Source organism: Colobus angolensis, unplaced genomic scaffold (assembly GCF_000951035.1).
Source record: "Colobus angolensis palliatus isolate OR3802 unplaced genomic scaffold, Cang.pa_1.0 Scaffold120, whole genome shotgun sequence".
NCBI classification, from domain to species: Eukaryota; Metazoa; Chordata; class Mammalia; order Primates; family Cercopithecidae; genus Colobus; species Colobus angolensis.
In genome coordinates, this window is record NW_012113142.1 from 1,431,372 (window position 1) to 1,437,795 (window position 6,424).

The 6,424-nt window shown below is 48.6% G+C and overlaps 1 protein-coding gene and 1 pseudogene across 5 annotated transcripts in view; one reads left to right on the top strand and one right to left on the bottom strand.

The window, feature by feature from the left end:
- DTX2 (deltex 2, E3 ubiquitin ligase) overlaps window positions 1-6,424 on the bottom strand; it is a 44,972-nt gene that overhangs the window by 32,022 nt on the left and 6,526 nt on the right. Inside the window, exon 3 of one of the 4 annotated variants that reach the window (XM_011930108.1) lies at window positions 3,969-4,087. The exons of the other annotated variants lie outside the window; for them this stretch is intronic. The gene's annotated coding sequence lies outside the window, so the exon portion shown is untranslated. The remainder of the gene's footprint in view (window positions 1-3,968; window positions 4,088-6,424) is intronic. 4 annotated transcript variants of the gene reach the window in all.
- The window catches only part of LOC105503229, a 7,705-nt pseudogene continuing 4,472 nt past the window's right edge, over window positions 3,192-6,424 (top strand). The window contains exon 1 of the transcript XR_001000447.1: window positions 3,192-4,045. The product of XR_001000447.1 is annotated as a farnesyl pyrophosphate synthase pseudogene (transcript). The remainder of the gene's footprint in view (window positions 4,046-6,424) is intronic.

Here is a 6,424-nt window from a genome sequence, read left to right on the forward strand (position 1 = left end):
TTTTTTTTTTTTTTTTTTTTTTTTAAATATTAACAACTTTGACCATGAAAAACAAACCTTGCTTTTCCTTTACAGTCTCTCATCAGGTTTTCGCTGCAAATCTGTCCATAGGATCGTGGCTGAGGCACCATGGAATGCTGCTGTTCTACTAGAGATGCAATTTCATCCAAAAGAAAAAGGGAAAAGTATCCAAAAGTCTTTCTAGTCTCAGGGGAATTAGAAAAGCTTCAGAACAAGATCTGCGCTGGCACAAGAATCTGAGTGGCAATCACCCTGCCCAGCTGTGAGCCCTGGGGTGGGTGAGCCCCACACATGGATCTCACTGCAGTTGTGGCCTCTGGGAAGAAGGCCTTGAATGCAGATTTTAAACAGGTACTCAACTCAGACTGAGCTACAGCTCCTAATCGCTACTCAGACCCGGCTACTTTCAACTTAACAATATGTGAGAAACCCATCTCATCACTGCAGACCTGCTGAAATCTGTTACGACTAATTCTTCAATCCTCACCAGAATGCTGGCTATCCTGCCTCTGCTGTCCTGAGAGAAGATGAAAGCCACTGGGTAGCCACAGGGCAGTTATGTCCCCTTCTCTAGGCTCTGTGATTCCAGCAGTTAGAGTGGGTTCAGAAACCCTTATACACGTGATCATATGCTGTCTGTCAACATGTAAAACAGGCCGAGCGTGGTGGCTCACACCTGTAATCTCAGCCCTTTGGGAGGCCAAGGTGGTTGATCACTTGAGGCCAGGTATTTGAGACCAGTCTGGGCAACAAAGCAAGACCCTATCTCTTAAAAAAAGAAAAAGAAAAGTAAAACACAGAAATGTGGGATGTTGTTTTTGACACAGAGGTGGCCTCCATTCCTAATTTTCTTCAAGAGAACCATGAAGCTCCTTTGCAAAATAGGAGAGTTTTCTTTGAGACAGAGTCTCGCTCCATCACCCAGGCTGGAGTGCAGCGGTGCCATCTTGGCTCACTGCAACCTCCGCCTCCCAGGCTCAAGTGATTCTTGTGCCTCAGCCTCCTGAGTAGCTGGAACTACAGTGCACCACACCACACCTGGCTAATTTTTGTATTTTTAGTAGAGACAAGGTTTCACTATGTTGGCCAGGGCTGGTCTCAAACTCCTGGCCTCAAGTGATCCAGCTGCCTCGGTCTCCTAAAGTGCTGGGATTACAGATGTGAGGCACTGCGCCCAACTGGAAAACGGGAGAGTTCTGAGAAGTGTGGACTGGAAACCAGTGAGACGAGGTAACTTCTAGAACCTCTTCCCAGCTCTGATTCCACTAACATGGTCTAAACTTTCCAAACTCAACTCACACCACTGTTCAAGTCCTTATTTTCTAAGCTGTTTCTCTTGTGGGCACTTTCCAAGAGGCCTGGGCCTGAAACTCCACACCCCACCAGCTGACAAGTGTGCATGACCTGGAACTAGAAATGACCTTCTCATAGGGCAGATGGCCACCTATGGGGGACACCTTGTTAGAAAGCCTCTCCAAAGACCTGAGAGAGTTGAATCCTGACACAGACATTTCAAAGAAATGTTCTACTTTACTAGAAATTTTGTTTAAAACGTACATATTAAAATCAGTGGCTGAGCATGGTGGCTCACACTTATAATCTTAGCTACTTGGGAGGTCGAGGCAAGAGGATCGCTTGATGCCACGAGGTCAAGACCAGCCTGGGCAACACAGAGAGACCCCCATCTCTATTTATTAAAGAAAGGGGAAAGAAAACAATTTGGTAATATATATCGAGAGGTTTAAAAATGTTCACTTCCTTTGATCCAATAATTAAGACTCTAACTTCAGAAAATTATAGAAGAATTTTGATGTGAAGCTATTCACTACAGCACTATATTACGTAAAACAGAAGCATAGGGCAAATTCCATATAAGTCAATAAAATGTTAACAGCTGTCTTTGAGTGGAGAAACCATAGGAGATCTTTCTTTTTTTTTCTTTTTTACTTGCTTCTTTTCTTCTTCATATATAGGAGATGTTTTGTTCGACTTCCTTATATATCTGAAATTTTCACATTTTCTAAAGTGAGAAAGTATTACTTCTGTTATCAGAAAAAAACTCTCCTGGCCAGGCGCAGTGGCTCATGACTGTAATCCCAGAGCTTCCGGAGGCCAAGGCAGCAGATCACCCGAGGTCAGGAGTTTGAGACCAGCCTGGCCAACATGGTGAAATCCCGTCTCTACTAAAAATACAAAAATTAGCTAGGCATGGTGGCAGGCACCTGTAATCCCAGCTACTTGGGAGGCTGAGGCAGCAGAATCCCTTGAACCCGGGAGGTGGAGGTTGCAGTGAGCTGATAACTGCATCATTGCACTCCGTCTAGGCAACATGAGTCTCAAAAATCAAAACAAAACAAAACAAACCTCTTCTTAAAATCCCACTTTTAAAAGGTCATAAATATAAACCAAACCACCACCACCACTGCGTCTTACCATCATTACTTTAAATGGCTGCTGCTATCCCAGTGCGGTTTCACTATCAGGCCCTGTCAATTTACCATAGCACCTCCCTGACAACAGACACATCCCCCCAATCCCCGAGTTCCACAAAAATGGAAGAGCCAACCATCCACATTCCTGACTATGACAGCAGTCCTGTGAGTACAGCGAGATGGGGCTTTGCTTGAAAAGGGATCACTCAGGCCAGCGCCTCCCACACCTTACTGAAAGATGGCACGAAACCAGCATGGGATTTGTCCCTTGCACAGTGTGTGGCTGGAAGGGAAGTGACAACTCTTCTGGCTGGGGCCTGACGAGCCCTCCGGGGACAGGTCAGAGCAGAACCTTCCAAAGGGCAGCCATGATGCCGGCCCCAGTAACCTACAATTCCCTTGTGGTCAACCAGCTTCTCCAGAACCAAGAACCCGCTGACTCCTGGGTGGCCAAGAGCAATCTGACCACCTACAGCCAGTCAGAAGGTGGAGCCCTGGTTTACGGGCCTACCCAGAGGGCAAAGTGGAGGAGTAAAGGGGGCAGCAGTGGATATGTAATAGTAACAGTATGCCTGGGGCGATGGCTCACACCTTGTGATCCCAGTACTTTGGCTGGCTGAGGCAGGACTGCTTTGAGCCCAGGGGTTCAAAGTTGCAGTGAGCTATGATTGTGCCACTACACTCCAACCTGGGCAACAGAGCGAGAGCCTGTCTCTTAAAAAAAAATAACAGCGGAGCAGGAACCTGCATCCAGGAACAGAGCCCTCTGCTCCTCCCTCAGAATGAATGGAGACCAGAAATCAGATGTTTATGCCCAAGAAAAGCAGGATTTCGTTCAGCACTACTCCCAGATTGTTAGGGTGCTGACTGAGGATGAGATGGGGCACCCAGAGACAGGAGATGCTATTGCCTGGCTCAAGGAGATCCTGGAGTACAATGCGATTGGAGGCAAGTATCACCGAGGTTTGACGGTGCTAGTAGCGTTCCGGGAGCTGGTGGAGCCGAGGAAACAGGATGCTGATAGTCTCCAGCGGGCCCTAACCGGGGACTGGTGTGTGGAACTGCTGCAAGCTTTCTTCCTGGTGGCAGATGACATCAAGAATTCATCCCTCACCCACTGGGGAGAGATCTGCTGGTATCAGAAGCCGGGAGTGGGTTTGGATGCCATCAATGATGCTATCCCTCTGGAAGCATGTATCTACTGCCTGCTGAAGCTGTATTGCCGGGAGCAGCCCTGTTACCTGAACCTGATTGAGCTCTTCCTGCAGAGTTCCTACCAGACAGACTGGGCAGACTCTGGACCTCATCACAGCCCCCCAGGGCAATGTGGATCTTGGCAGATTCCCCAAAAAGAGGTACAAGTCTATTGTCAAGTACAAGACAGCTTTCTACTCCTTCTACCTTCCTGTAGCTGCAGCCATGTACATGGCAGGAATGGATGACAAGAAGGAGCACGCCGATGCCAAGAAGATCCTGCTGGAGATGGGAGAGTTCTTTCAGATTCAGGATGATTACCTTGACCTCTTTGGGGACCTCAGTGTGACCGGCAGAGTTGACATGACATCCAGGACAACAAATGCAGCTGGCTGGTGGTTCAGTGTTTGCAGCGGGCCGCTCTGGAATAGTACCAGATCCTAAAGGAAAATTACAGGCAGGAGGAGGCCGAGAAGGTGGCCTTCACTCTGCCGGCCGTGCTCTTGCAGTATGAAGAAGACAGAGCCACGTCATGGGCCTCACTGAACAGTATGCAGCGCCCCTGCCCTGAGCCATCTTTCTGGGGCTTGCGCACAAAATCTACAAGTGGAAAAAGTGACCTAGAGACTGCAAGGGCGGGGAGAGAAGGCTCTCAATAAGTAAATTGTTGTTTAAAATAAATAAATGAATAAATAAATAACAGCAATGGCTACCAGATAAAGGTTTACCAGGCACTAGGCGCTGCGCTAAGCCCCTCCACCTGACTAGTAATTCTCGTTGGTCCTCACAACCGGGGAAGCGGGATATTTCCATTCCACAACCGAGAAAAGTGAGTCACAAGAAGACATGCGGCTTGCCCAAGGATATCCAGGGACTGAGAAAACCCAAATCTGTTTCCAGAGTTCCTGTCTTTCCCACCAGGACAGACTGACGCTGGATAAACCGGCCTATAGATGTGTTTTGCTTGGGCTACTGAGGTTTGGCTTCTAAAAACTGAGCGGATGTTTAAAAATTGGAATATTTGGCCAGGCTAAGTGGCTCACGCCTATAATCCCAGCACTTTGGGAGGCCGATGCGGACAGATCACGAGGTCAGGAGATTGAGACCATCCTGGCTAACACGGTGAAACCCCATCTCTACTAAAAACACAAAAAATTAGCCGGGTGTGGTGGCGGGTGCCTATAGTCCCAGTTACTCGGGAGGCTGAGGCGGAGGTCACAGTGAGCCGAGATCATGCCACTGCACTCTAGCTTGGGCGACAGAGTGAGAATCTGTCTCAAAAAAAAAAAAAAAGGAATATTCACAGTAAAAAAAAAAAAAAAAAAAAATCTAGATTTCCAGCTTCCTTTGAAAATCAGGAAAGATGCCAACATTTGCAGGTGGGACCTAGATCCATGATCTCCTTGGCAACACCAGCTAAACTGCAATGGTGGCTGGGATGTCCTCTCTGGGTGACCACAGCTACCACGACTCCCTATGGCTGGGGCCAGCATGCTTTTCCTGTAAAGGACAGAAAAAGACTTTGCCACGACTCTGCCACTAGACCACAAGAACAGCGACAAACAATTTCTAAACAGGAGGGGTTGCGTACCAATAAAACTTCATGAACTAAATCAGGCAGTGGGGCTGAACACGGTGGCTCATGCCTGGAATCCCAGCACTTCGGAAGGCTGAGGCGGGCGGATCTTTGAGGCCAGGACTTTGAGACCAGCCTGGCCAACACAGGGAAACCCCATATCTATCAAAAAAATACAAAGATTAGCCAGGCGTAGTGGCATGCGCCTGCAGTCCCAGCTTCTTGGGAGGCTGGGGCAGGAGAATCACTTGAACCCAGGGGGCAGCGGTTGCAGTGAGCCAAGATCACGCCACTGTACTCCAGCCTGGGCAACAGAGTGAGACCCTGTCTCCAAAAAAAAAAAAAAAAAATGGCAGTGGGCCAGATGGCTGATGGGCCATCATTTGCAGACCTCTGCCCTGTGGCCTCCCTCACATCTATTACCGTGCTTTCACACTCCTACAGTTGAGCAAGACTTCACTGAACTCACGTCTCTATCAAAAAGGGAGAGAGTGCTCTGCCTCTGGCTAGCTTTGCCAACAACACGCCCTGCCCTCTGCAGACATGTCAGCCTTTGCCCAACACCTAAGGGTGAAATACAGCATCCAAAAGCACAGCAGGCAGCATGCCAACAGAGCCACACCAAGCGTTGATAACATTCTCTGCATCCAGGAATCAGGCCCTGGCCTCCCTCTCCCCTTCCTCTCTCCATTCTCCCTGGATCCTCAGGATCTGTTCCCATGGCTTCAATATTCCCCTGCATACAGATCACCCAAAGCTATCCTCATGATGCCCTGCCCGAGCCCCTCAAACCCTCAGCTCCCGCCATCTGGACCTCCTGGCAGTGCCCGGGGCAGGTCAGGCTGTTTCATGCCCTTCGTCCCCCACTGAGAATGCCCATTGCCCTTGTCCACTTACTCATCTCTTAATTCCTAACTTGAGACTTTGCCCTGTGAGATCTTTCCTATGTTCACTCCCGCTCCACAGGCAGAAGTGGCCACTTCTAACAATCAAGGCCCACATGACGTCTGAGTGCCATTATCTGTCTCCTCCACTGGGGAATGCATAAGCTCCTTAAAGGCAAGGATTATGTTCAGGAAAAGACTTCAAACCAGACCCAGAAAACTGAGTACTAGTGAAAAAATACATTTCACTATGTTTTGTTTTTTTTTTTTTTTTGAGACGGAGTCTCGCTCTGCTGCCCAGGCTGGAGTGCTGTGGC